We start from the raw sequence: 14,177 nt of genomic DNA, 5'->3' as shown, positions 1-14,177 counted from the left end.
GTGTTATGACATCATAGATTTCTGTATCATTCGTAAGTTTGTTTTCTTAGGTTGCATTTGGTTCCAAGAAAAAAGGACCCTCTTGTTTGACTACTTCATTGTATCAGCAGACTGTACAGGAACCCACTGAAGGAAAACCTTCGTCTTGGGTTTCAGTGAGTGACTCATATAGACAAGCAAAGACCATAGAGTCGAAAGATATATAGTTTTATACATTTTCCTTACTTAGAATTTGAAAAATTTCAATGCAATCTAGGCGCAATGAGACCAAAGTACGAACTATTACACTAACGATATAAAATAAAAATACCGTGCTACAAATTCGTCCATAATAAATAACTCATATACCAATTGAAAGACAAAACCTTAATCTATGTACTCCTGAAAAGAAAATTGGAATATCTTTCCTCGTTTTATCAGCAACGTCCTTCAAAGCTAACACTGCGCAGGTCGGTGCACTGCACAGATGTCGGTAGCATACGATTATTTAAAGAGTCGGTGAAGCACACCGATGTCGGTGCGGAAGGGTTAATTTGGACTTGTACAACCGACACACATAAAACTTCATATTACTGCAGATGCTGGAAGTGCTGCCCATATTCTCAGGACCCCAGAAAGCATTTCCATTCACCGATTGAAGTGCTTGGAAAATAGAGATATTGCCTACCATTCAGATATTTTCCTTCACAGTTCTTCAATTATGAGAATGTTTGCTTCATGGTTCTTTCAAAGTAAAGATTGTACTACAGGTGCTCGTACGTATGTCTGTATTTGTGATGTTCTTGAGGTAATTAGTCACAAATAAAATATACATATGAGGTCATGGAGTCTGATAAATATGAATGTTTGGTTTTAATGAATTATTTCTCCCTTTACAGCTTTTACACTTCCACTTACATTGCTAACATCACTTGTCTTTCTTTGGGGAGGCGTGGGTGTGTGGAAAATACAGATCAAAAGATGTTAAACTGTGAACAGCGAGGCATGGACAGTCGAGGCCTGTGATGTAGTGCGTGTGGGTTAGGTGAAGAGAAGATCATGAACCGTTCGAAGATTCAGTATGTAAAACAGTGTGACAGTGTATTGTTCTGAACACAATTTTGAACAAATAAAACCAAAAATGTGGAGGGATGATTGTAGGTGGGTAGATAGTAGCATCCATTGGATCCTGATCAGGATGTGAACAAAACAGTGTGTGGTAAAGCACGTTTGGAAAATATGGAAGTCACAATATGCTCTGCATGTACATGTGGTTAACTGATTCCATTAAGTAGAGTTCTTGATGAGCAAATACCTGCTGGGTTAATTGAGAAATTCCTACTCATTTGGTGCCCAGAGGTTGATTATCACGTTTATAAGAGAACTTTTAGACACCATCTTGAGCCACATGAAATTTAGACATTATCTCTTGTATATAAAAAAACAATTGCCTTGTCTGTCTCACCATTTCTCTCAAATGGCCCACCATAGAAAATAAAAGGGTAAGTCCATAAAGGCGCTCTTGGAGAAACAGCCCAATACAAATTATTTTGTTCTAACATGGGTTTGAATCCAAGTCTCATTCTTTCAGCTGTATGAAAAGGATAGTTAACCGTAATATGTTTTGTAATTGCCAGGGTAATGAAATGTGGTCAGAAGGTCGCATATATGACATGAATGTGACTAAGAATGCAGAGATGTGACTACTAGTAACAACAAGAATATTCTTTGAGAGGCAGTGCCAAGTATCCATTTCAGTTTGTTTCTTCCAAGTGGCACATTAGAGTAGGGATGGTAAATAAATATAACATGTTCAGTTCTCCTTTTAGGGAGAACACCAAGAAAATGGGTATAGGGATGTCCAAAAGGACTTCTGATCCTTACAAACGCTGAATGCAAGGAAGGTTAATTCCTCTTGGCAGAAGATTCAGTTTTTCAGTAAGAGTATACATGCAGTGCCTAAAACTAATATGACATGCTCTCAGTTTCTCTTGTTAAGTAATTTCATGTTTGTGCCATTTAGAATTTTGGTTCCACTTGCCAGAAATTTGCAGTTATTGAAGGTTACTACTTGAGGAAAACTGAAGTTCATGCCCTGCACAAGACTGTGCCATAATATTTATTTATTTTAAGGTAACTTAGTTGAGTGTTGAAGTAGACATAAACAGTGTATTACAATGTTATGTATGTGAAATTTCGAAGAGAGTTGGGCTGTTTTAATGTTTGAATCCATTTTTATTTAAATGGCGTTTCTAAACAGAAATTGGTTCAGTGAGTTTAAAAAAGTGGCTGTCTTTCAACATCAGCAAACTAATAATGATTTAAGTTCACAGAAAGAAATATAATGTACAATTATAGAGAGGAGATAAGGCATATTCACTGATTCTACCTAATATACAAATTGAAAACATTGAACCCACCTCTTGAGATTTAGGGTCTCCTGTACATCCATACTTGAGTGCATAATGCCGAATCCTTGAAAAGTCGAGTCAAATGACCCTCATGCCATCGACCTGATAACTGGAAGCTTGGCTGTCACCTGCTGAGAGAAAGGGGTCTCAAGTCACTAAAAAAGTTTCAGGCTATAAAAAAGAGGAATGTGCATTTCTTAAAGTAAATAATTTGTGTAGAACACATCATAGTAAGTGGTCAAAATGTCTGTATTCTGCTTGTAAACTTCAAGTCTCTTGGGAAGATTCTTTGACACTAGTTTGAGTTCACTGATTTCTATAGATGGAATTGTGCTTAAGTTAATCCAGTTTGCAAGGATTATTTATTTGAATCTGTCACGCATGGAGCTGAGCCCTTCTTGAGAAGCTGCCAATTGTGCAGCTACTCAAGAACTTCCCAGCATTTCATGGAACTTGTGTTCACAGGAACCGTCCACTGGTCCCTCCCCTGATTCAGATCCATCCAATCCATGCCATCCCATCCTAAGATCCAATTTAATATTGTCCACCTACCTGCTCCTAGGTCTTTCTGGTGCTCTCTCTTCTACTTGCTTTCCCACCAATAACCTATATGCATTCCTATTCACCATATTCATGCTACATGCCCTGCCCATTTCATCCTTCAGGTGATCATTCTAATTACACTTGGAGAAGAGTACAAGTTATGAAGCTCCTCATTATGCAGTTTGCTTCAACCTCCTGTCACTTCATCTCTCTTTGGTCCAGATATTCTCAATGCTGTGTTCTCAAACACCCTCAGTCTATGTTCATCCCTTAATGTCAAGAGGGCAAGTTTCGTGCCCATACAGAACCACAGGCAAAATTATAGTTTTGTATATTCTAATTTTTCTGTTTTTAGACAGCAGACCAGAAGACAAAAGTCTCCTCTTAATTTCCTCCTGAAACAGGTTTTGATTTGTTACGGTCATTCCCAAATATCTGAACTGTGCCGCATTTTCAAAACATCAGTTACCAGTCTTTATGTCCTGATTTTTTGCCCTGCATTTTGGTTATGAGACGTTTACATCTAGACCAACCTCCTTACCAGCATCAATTAAAGCTTGTGTGTTTCTCTTTATGGTAACTATATTATCACCCTGTATATTCACATCAGCATAGACCAACAGCTGATATGTCCCATTTACTTTCAGTCCCATGTTTTCTTGAACATTCCTAATGGTATATTCTAAAGCAAAGTTGAAAAGCAGTGGCGATAAAGTATCTCCTTGTTTTAGACCATTCTGGATAGGAAAATTATGAGACAAATGTCTACCTATACGGACATTACCATATGTTTCCTTTTAAAATGAGGTGGTAGTTGCAAGAGGTATCTATATATATATATGTCAGTTTGGCGGCAAGTAATGCAGCCACTGTAGCTTGCCAAGTGAAATTTGTTATGGAGGTAAGACCATAAACTTATCCATAAATTATATATGTTGTTTAGAAATGCCAGAATGGGTCAGCCACTGTAATGATGGACTTGCTGACCAAGGAATTAAGGTTTGATTTCTGATAGGAACAAGATATTTTTCTGTTCTGCGTAGTATGTAGATCAGCAGTGGCACCCACCCAACTTACTTTGAATTGGAGACTATGGGGTGGTTTCCTTTGGGTTAAAGCAGCAAGGGGGTGAAGCTGACCGCTTACCTCAGTCTGGTACTGGGGTTTACAGCAGAGTTATACTTCTACATTCTTTTTGTTGTGGCTAGTTAATTTAAGCATGGGGAAGTTACTGATTACAAGTGTGATGAGAGTGAATCTCACATGAATGAATTCATTAACTTATCTGCCTTTCTTTCTGATGCACATTCTGAATTTTTAGTAATCTCAGCATGTGGGTGACAGTTGGGGATTTTTACTTGTTTTTGGCACATTTCTTCAGTTCAAAGTCTGTCAGGAGTAACATTATTTTTTTGTTTATGAATCATTTGAAATCAACTTTGTAATTGCTTCAGGTAATTCATGAATTGTATTTATGATTACGTGATATGTATCCAGTTCCTCTTTCTGTGGAGATGCTTCCGAGAACTGTTCAAAACATTGTCAACCTGATGTTTGACTCTCCCTCCCTGAATTTTTGGGCAAATTTGATTAAGTCTGAATTTACTTCTTCCTAGGTTTTATGTTCAATAGTCACTTATCATAAAACATCATGTTCATTATATTGTGTACAGTTTCCCCCCCCCCATGTCCTCAAGGTTTTATTTTAAAATTGCAGTATCTAAGTAATTATAAGTATATAGTGTACAGTTTGTGGATCTATATGTCCACTCCCCTGTACTCCTCTGAGGCATAGTGCTTAATTAAACACGGGGGCAATTTTACCTTTTTATATAGTGACTTTTTTCCATTATCAGATTTTCTGTTTCCAGAGGTTTTTTATTATTTTCTTCAGTTGGAGGCAGAGGTAGGGATTGTTTTCTGCAAATTGGTCATGACAGTCCCCTTGCTGGTGTGCCTAGATCACTGTGCATAATACCCTCATACCAGTCTAGTTGCTCAGATGATAATGATTCTGATTGTGTTCTGGAGGTGAGGGTTTTGATGGTTTGATTCAGTCATTTGGGATAAATGACAGAATTTTAGTACTCCAAATTAGTGCCTGGTTGCATTTTCCCAAGTCTGCTGATCAATTATTCATTAATCCTATCATGTTTTTGAGGTACTGATATCATTGTTAAATGAATCAGACATGAATAAAGAAAGAAATTATTATTTTGTCTCACATGATGCATGATGTATGCTGTTGACACAGTTGCATTAGATCTCATTATTTTACGTTCTCTATGTACAGTTTATTATTTTATAATATGGCACTGAATTGTGAGAAGCTTGTTAGAGTTTCAGTCATATGTCATGAATTAAGATCACTCACATAGTGCTGCTTATCTGACAATGTTTGTGCATGTGTTAATAGTTTATTCTATTGTTGTGTTTGTCACTGTGAGGGAGCCTTGTATTGGTGTAATGTAATTATTGTTACAATATGCTTTAGCAGGAATTATGTATCTGATGTAATACTGTGATCATCGCTTGGTCACTGGCATGGAGAGGGAAGTATGCTGCAGCACTGATCTGATGAACTACAACATAGCTTCTTTAAGGAAGCAGTTAGTTAAAACTCCATGTCAGTGGAAACTTCTTAGTTTGAAAAGAAAATTATAGACATCTGAAGGGAGGGAGGAAGCATCTATGAAGGGAAACTTTTTAAGGGAGTTTTTTTTTACTGTATATTATAATTGTTACTGAAATATTCACTGGCCTGTGGTCACCTAAAGATCAATACTATTTTTTTTTTACCATTCAGTCCAAAAAAGTGTGAAGAGTTTGTTATATTTTGGTGCTAGGTTCTTGCTGTAGCTCTTGCTTTGTGTCGAAGTACTGTTGCAGTCATTGCAGATTGCTACATTGAGAAATTTTGGAAAGTTGCAAGAGATTATTCTTGTCGCATAGAATTTTAGTATGTGTATTATATATATGAGCATTCTGTCACAGACAGGAATTATTAAACAGAGATCAGTACTGTAATTATATGTACAGTAGGTGAGAAAAAGAGAGCACTTACTGGAGCAGGTGACAGAGGTAAGACAGCTGTTAGTAGTGTGTGTCTGCCCTAATGGGTGCTTCCTCCATTTTCACCTAACTAGATGTCGGTAAAGAATGGCTAAGTTGCAACAGTGGAATAAAAAGTGAAAAATTAAAAATAGTATACTTCATTTATCTTATACCTTAAATGAGTCGTGACCCATGTTTCCATGGCCAGTTGGGTTGGGAATGGAAGGTAAGTGGAGGGTGGTTACAGTGGGAGGCATCTTGTCATAACATTGAGTATTATTATTTGTAATGGTCAGCACTACTGTTTTGTATGTTGGAGGCCCTAGGCTCATCTTCATCTCGAAGCCATATGTTGAGAGATGCTGGAGTGATATCGGAAAACAGGTCACCCTATTTCCTTCCATGTCTTTCCCAATTTATTATTATAAATATAATACAACACGTATTTAGGCACTGTTAAATTAGGGGACACATTGCGGAACTTAGTAGAAAAAGGTGGATATGTGTACATCAGGTATGGTGACCTCTTCACTGCCTGATGCCAAATTTACATAAAATTTACCAATAAGGAGTAGTTTCAGCTGTTTTTGTTGCTTCCATACCATCTGGTAGGCATAATATCTGCTGCTAAACATCTTCACCTTTGTCTTGTTTTGAGAGGGTCACAAATAGTACTAATTTCATTGTGAGCTGGTTTCTTAGGTCTGATTTTGTGGTTTTAGTGTGTGAAAGTAAGCAGTAGTGAAGTGTCAGAATGTGATTTTTCTTTCTTGTAACTGTCTTCATAAGGATAACCTTGTATGTGTGTTTTTGGGGTGTGCTCCATGGAATAGCAGCAAAAATACACATTACATGAGAGAATATCCTTGGTGAACTAGATGGCTAACATCATGGTGCAGTCATTATGGATAATTCATTAGTTGTTCAACTGCTAGAGAAATTTGGCCCATCTTATTTCATTACTGGGTTCATAAGGTCCTGCATCTGGACCCTAGCTTGATGAACCCATGTTCAAGATCTGTTCAGATGTCCTCCCAGTGAAGTCTAGGTCTTCTCTGAAATGGTCTCAATGCTAATATATATGTAAAACCTGTAATTGTTGGTGCCATCCAGATCGGTACTTGTGGCCAGTGGCTCTCTAATTTCAGTGCACATGATGTAGTCACCTCAGGGAGAAATTCAGATATCACAGAGTATTGGAAACTATAGAGAGGCATAAATGAATTTGAGAAGGGCTACCAGTCTATAGCTGGAAAGGTGCTGTGCTTGCATGTTCCCGCATTATTTTGAACAGGTGGAAAAATTATTTCTTTCAGGTATTCAGCATGCAAGATGTCAGTGGTGTTAGGCACATTGAAATAAGTACAGCTGGACGTAGCTTGTTTGAAGTTGGGTTTTCTGTTGAAAAATTAATGAAGTGTGAATCACCAGGTGTTTTGTCAAATTTCTGCACAACTGATTCAAGCAGGAGGAAAACATATCATTCATAGATAATCTTGTTTGGAATAAGGAAGAGTTGGTACATCAGTATAAAGAATCTGTTATGTACCTATTTGTAGTTAAGTGCTACAGAAGTGATTGTAGTATATTACTGCCGTTAACTACCAAACAGTGTTATCCAACGTTCTTATCCCATTGTCAACACCATGTGTAAACAGTATTATTGGGAATCATCAGTATGGACTCCATGCAGTAGGCATACTACTGGTTAGAAATTGTGTTTGGCAGAAGAAGCTGGATATAGAGGAGTGAGTACAGTGGAACTCTGATTCAGTTATGGCAGAAGAATTATTCAGTAATTGACAGATATCTTTGATACTCCATCTTACATGCAACACTTCTTTAAAACTTTGTTTAAAAGTTATACACGAGTCTCTTAAACCTGTTTAAAACCATATTGTACACTACATGCTCTGACTGTCATTGGTCATCATCAGGTGTTATAAAACTGTGGAGACTGCCCTTGTGTTTTTAGCTTCTAATGTTTGATGTGTAGTCCCATCACACATTTGTGTTTTTGTCGTGCCTGGTGTTTAAACCATGAGTTTATTATTCAGTATTCAGCATTTCCCTGAAGTCTGCTGGACTGGTGCTGTTGTACCATTGCATCTTTCCTCCATAAGTCAGTCAGATAAAACCACCTGATATCACTAACCCTTTAATCCAGTTAATGTTCACCCTACATGTTTTGTCAGAATCCTGCCATTGTCAGGGATGTATAATGAAGTATAACCATTTAATAGTCTGCATGAATATAGTGCATTGAAAGACAGTTAAAATCTAGTTTAAGTAATTTCGAGGTATGATCCTCAGAGGTAGGTACATATAAAGTGTAATCAGTATTTTGATGCTCTCATCCCCTTTGTGTGTGTGTAAAAAATAAGGGCATGTCATGAACATTATTATAGCTACAAAGAAATTAAATTGAAAAAGTCACAAGACGATCAGTTAACAAAACAGGACAGCAAATAGACACTGCAGTGTAATGAGTAAGATAAACATTATTACTGACATGATGGCTGAAAAGCTGGAGTAATGGAATGTGTAGGTACAGTCATTGCGAAGCAGTGGCACAGTAAACATTCTGTGGCCGCAGAAGTGGAAGAACTGTTGGACCTGATGCTTTTCTGTGCAGTCTGTGCTGAAGCAGAAGGCTGCAGTAAAAGAATATGGCCATGTAGGGCATGGACTCAGCACCAAGAATGACTGCTGGTGGGGAACAGCAGCAGTTTAGAAGTCGGTCATGAGTTTGAAGATGGTAGCCAGATGATGATGTGAGCACAGAAGTTGAAGGATCTCCATTGTTAGGAGCCTTTACCAACTGATGATTAGTGGTTTATGTGAGCTGTGGTTACAGTCTTATTTGGAATATGTAAATTAGTGAAACAGATAACGGCTACTTTATAGTTATAAGTGTTGAGTAAATCCAGTTATCAATTCCAACCAAGTGTATAGTCTCACACACGTGACGAATGGTGTTGGAGGTAAGGTTTGTTTGGACCAGATTGTTGGGCATACCGAACAGTGCATCGTTGGATTGGAGCCCACATGACTGATAATCATAATGGATTTAGAACATCTGGTAGCCTTCGTAGAGACGCTACACCCCCAAGAGAGCAGCAAGCGGAGGTGAAGATGGAGATGTACCGAGAAGTGACGATGGCCTGTCTAGAAGAAAGGGGGTCAGTTGGTAGAAGCTAGTAGAGACAAAGATGGAGACCAATCAAGAAAAAGGTGCAGGTCGTAGAGGAGCGCTGTGAATGGGTACCACATGCAAAAGCTGCACACACACTGCACTGCAGGGACCAGGCTTCCGATATTCTACCTACAGAAGACTATCGGTGCACCTGAGGACCAAATTGTGGACTAGCACCTGGTCACAGCATACTGCTCTCAGTTGAAGACGTTGACCGAACTGATTTGTGAGCCCCTACAGGGGAGTTTGGCGCTGCAATCGAACAGTTGACCCTTTCCTGCACTACACGAGGGCCATGAGTATGAGATCAGGCAGGGGATTCATTGAAGACAAGAGAACGAAGTTAAAGTGGCAGCTGCCCATGAGAGGCCAGCAATGTGGACCTTGGGCAGATCCACTAGCTGGAAGTCGGAAACCTAGCAGTGGGATCTTGTTGCCAGGCCAAGGAAAATGAGTGAGAGGGCATTGTGGAGGAGCTGGCCCCTTCCAGATGAAATAAGATATTGTTGATAGTTCACGTGTTGGCACAGTAGGAGAGCACCAGTCACATCAGAAGTTCTGTCCCCATGAAACTGGAACCAGAGGCAGTGGGGCCAACATGATATTGAGGTGCAATTTGCAAGGACTCCCAGATGCTACAAGTATGTCCCCTGGTAGAACAAGGAACGAGGTGAGCGGCTTTAAGGAGGGAGCACGTGACATGGCGAAAAACTGGAATAGAGGAAGAAACAGATGTGGGCACTGCTAGGCAACAGCACAGTAAGCACTAGTTCGTGGCAACAGTGGAGGAACTGCAAGATGTGTTTTCTATGTGGTCCATGCCAAGGCTACATATCAAGAAAGATCTCAGCTTTTGAATAGCTCCACCGTAGCCCAGCAAGTTGGAGACGATGAAAAGGGAACCCAGTGCCTTGGTTGATGTAGAAATATGGGGACCTGGCCCTCCAGGTTGAAGGAGTCTCAGATTTTGAGACGGAAAAAAAAAAATAAAAAAAAAAAACAGAGAGAGAGAGAATATGCTCATGAGTTCTATGGGACTGAGACCTGAGATTGTTTGCGCTGGTGAGGGTCAACATCAGTTATACAAGACAGTCCCATCATCTGGTGAGAGAGGACACCCCACATAAAGAAAACCAACAACTGTCTTGACAGTAACAAAAATCTTGTCTTGGGCCCCAGATGGGGGATTTGGCACTGAGACTGGCCAACTGACCATCGGCCATAACATGATTTTGACTTTGGCTATTGGTAGCCAGCTGGCAGTAGCACGAGCATGTAAGTTGAAGAATCTCCATTGTTATGGGGGCCGTTACCAAGCAGCAAGTAGTGGAGACAAGACTTATTATGTAGGGCTGTGAGACTGGTTACCAGAGGAATAAATGACTTAAAGTGGTGTTACCAAGGAAGGAACTTAGTGAAAGATGAATAGGTGGAAGAGCTACTACTCTCAGTTATTGAATGTACATGGGGTCAGTGATGTTAGGCAGATAGAAACACATACAGCTGAGGCATTAGTACCTGATCCTAATCCTTTTGAGGTTGAAAGTGCTGTTGCAAAATTGAAAAGGTGTAAATTGCCAGGTAGTTATCAAATTCTGGCAGAACTTATTCAAGCAGGAGGTGGAATATTATATTCTAAGATCCATAAGCTAATTACTTCCATCTGTCATAAGAAAAAATTGCTTGATTAATGGAAGGGAGTCTATTATCATACCAGTTCACAAGAAGGGTGATAGAACTGACTAATAATTATTGGGGGATATTGCTGCTATCAGCTTCATACAAAATTGTATCCAGTAGTCTTCTCTCAAGGTTAAGTCCATATACAGATGAAATTATTGGGGATCAGTAGTGTGGGATTCAACGTAATAGATCAATTACTGATCAGATCTTTTGCATTCTTAAGATACTGGAGGAAAAAAGGGAGTACATTGAGACACCGCATCAGCTATTTGTAGACTTCAAGAAATCCTGTGATACAGTGAAATGAAGTGGGATACATCAGCTGTTAGTCAAAGCTGATGATATGAATATACTTGTTGATAATATAGGTACCATAAAGGGGAAAACAGAAGCTTTAATTGATGCTGATAAGGAGGTTGGTCTAGAAGCAAATGCAAATGCCAAAAAAAAAAAAACAACTAATTATGTGTTGCTGTCTCGTAACCAAAATGCAGGGCAAAATCAAGACACACAAAGATTGGTAACAGATGTTTTGAAAATGTGGCACATTTAAGGTATTTGGGAATGACTAACAAATCAAAACCTGATTCAGGAGGAAATTAAGAGGAGACTGGATTCAGGTAATGCTTGCTACCATACAGTCCAGAATTTTTGTTTTCTTGTCTGCTGACTAAAAACAGAAAAATTAGAATATACAAAACTATAATTTTGCCTGTGGTTCTGTATGGGCATGAAACTTGGTCTCGAACGTTAAGGGAGGAGCATAGACTGAGGGTGTTTGAGAAACGGCATTGAGAATATTTGGACTGAAGAGAGATGAAGTGGTGGGAGGTAGAAGAAAACTGCACGAGGAGGAGCTTCGTAACTTGTACTCTTCTCCATGTATAATTAGAATATTCAAGTGGAGGAGGATGAGATTGCAAGGCATGTAGCATGAATGGGACAAGTAGGAATGCATATAGGATATTTGTGAGAAAGCCAGAAGAAAAGAGACCACCAGGAAGACCAGTGAGCAAGTGGGTGGACAATATTAAAATGGATCTTAAGATAGGATGGATAGGGACCACAGCACAGTAATGAACCTGCGGGTTCCATAAAATGCTGGGAAGTTCTTGAGTAGCTGTGCCATTGGCAGCTTCTCAAGAAGGGCTCAGCTTCATGAGTGAGAGTGAGTTATGGTTACTTAGATCTGCTAGTGTTCACTAAGTCCACTTAACAGCTGCTACCCTGTCTGTGTGTAGTCACAAACACAGGGCAGTATTAAACAACTGTTTAGACAACTTGGATGTATGAAAAGTTAGCATGTATATGTGGACGTTGAAATAATCACCTATGAAACCCCTGTCTGCATGCTTCAGTTATAAATGGCAACCAGAAGGTCGATTATCGAATTGTTTGTAACCTTCAAGGATGATGCCTAAAAAATGCTAAAATAAATACTGTGTTTTAGCATGTTCATAGCGTGTGAAACTTCCATAACTGCAGTTCAGATTAGCTTCAGAGTATGCCAGTATGAATGTCTATGAAAATAGGAACTGAAATTCAATGGGTATTTTAATAATATTCACCCTGAAAACGTTTTGAAGAGTGTTTCATGGTGATAATGAATTAATGTAGTTGGTTGTTCTGTGTTTATAAATTTTTAACGTTGAAAACGTTAATTTATGAGGGTACAAATGGAATGAAACCGTTAGTAACAAAATTTGGTACATAAGTAAATGGAAAACCTGTGGAAATCGTGTGTTCCATGCTGTTAATGCTGGGACCTTATGAGTGGTATATGGTAATAAATGTGAGGGTTTATGCCTAATTCAATTCTTCTCTTTAGCAAAATGATGCAGTGCTATAGGGAAGCTGGCAGTGTATGACTTCATGCAGTTAAGATGACCTTTGGTAATAGTCTTGCTGCATATATGAGAGTACAGGAAGAAGAAGCAGTTAGCAGAAGATAATTGTAATAATGTACCCAAATGAACAAAGTTACCTTAGAACTTGACGTTCGGATCTTTCTCAAGGAACGACTAGATCTAATTCTTGCATTGATATGGTCTTTGGACAAAATGTGGACAATTTATTCTGCATGAACTATGTTTCATACTTTAGTTATCATAGATCTGTCTTGAGCACAATGAATTCTGATGTGACTACAAATTAAACGCTTCTGGTAATTGAAATAAATAATATACTGTACATATAGCAATGTTTCAATAAACTGTAAGTGTAATGTATAAAGTAGATTTATTCCAGTACAGATCCCAATTTCATTACATTTTTAACGCCAAACCTTGGAACCAAGGTTCCCCAGTCACTTTTTTTTTCTGTAATTATTTAAAGGTGCTTTTTCATGACTGGCCTGCCATATTGTTTTACATTACAGAAATTTCAGAAGTCCCCCACCGTTTTTAATCTATACACAATTTCAGGACTGAGTATTAAATGGAGTTAGTGTTTGTTATTCTGCATCACCAATTTACACATCTGGCCATGGTTTTAGTACTGGTATGTAAAAAATTAAGTTTGCTGGAGTGGCTTCCATTGGTATGACATTTATACCCAGTTCTGTGAAAGCTAATCAGCTGGTGTACTAAAAGTGGTGGCTAAGGTAGTCTATAATTAAAGTACAAAAACCTGGAAAAGCGTTACTGCCAGAAATTTGCACGTATGCCTGCTTACATACATGTTTTGTGTGTGATTTATTATTGTCATTACGTGTAATTTTGTGTTACCAGATGAACAAACTGTTGAGTGTTTTTACATGTTGCATGAATATAACTTATGTAGTAGTAGGTCACAATCGAGCGAATGGTCTATTGTTTATGTTGATTCTGTGGATGCTGATAATAGGGATGTGGTTATGTGAAGTTTAGTATGCTGTAGAGAGGAGACTCCTCACTGTTGACTATATGGGCATGTTTTTTGTTGGAAGTGGTGTTAAATGCCTGAATCACTGCATCATTCTGTAATATGTGGGACTGTGGAGAAAGCAGGGAATGTTAATAGTACAAAATCTAATGAAAGAAATGAAGAGATTCCATTGAATTGTCACAGTCACTCTTACTCAAGGTATTTTCATAGCTTCAGGAGGTTATTCTTGAAGTCATCTGGAGTGAGATATATATCAACATGGGTACAATTCTGAATGGTTACTGAGCTGCCAGTTGAGAGATTAATAAGACAATTTAAATGTGATGGACATGTTTTTTTTATTGTAACCATTAATGACACTGCAAAAGCTGTAAAAGCTAAAGATGAAGTTACCCCTGTGCTTAGGGTTTTCACTGCGGTAACAAATGTTCTGAATGTCTACCTTC

At 38.6% G+C, this 14,177-nt stretch overlaps 1 protein-coding gene across 9 annotated transcripts in view; it reads left to right on the top strand.

Annotated features, from left to right (window-relative positions):
* LOC111873627 (bromodomain-containing protein 2) overlaps positions 1-14,177 on the top strand; it is a 139,887-nt gene that overhangs the window by 27,757 nt on the left and 97,953 nt on the right. The gene's annotated exons all lie outside the window — the stretch shown is intronic.

Source organism: Cryptotermes secundus, unplaced genomic scaffold, assembly GCF_002891405.2.
Source record: "Cryptotermes secundus unplaced genomic scaffold, Csec_1.0 scaffold678, whole genome shotgun sequence".
Classification (NCBI taxonomy): Eukaryota; Metazoa; Arthropoda; class Insecta; order Blattodea; family Kalotermitidae; genus Cryptotermes; species Cryptotermes secundus.
Note: the sequence above shows the minus strand (reverse complement) of the source record. Positions and strands in the feature narration are given on the sequence as shown.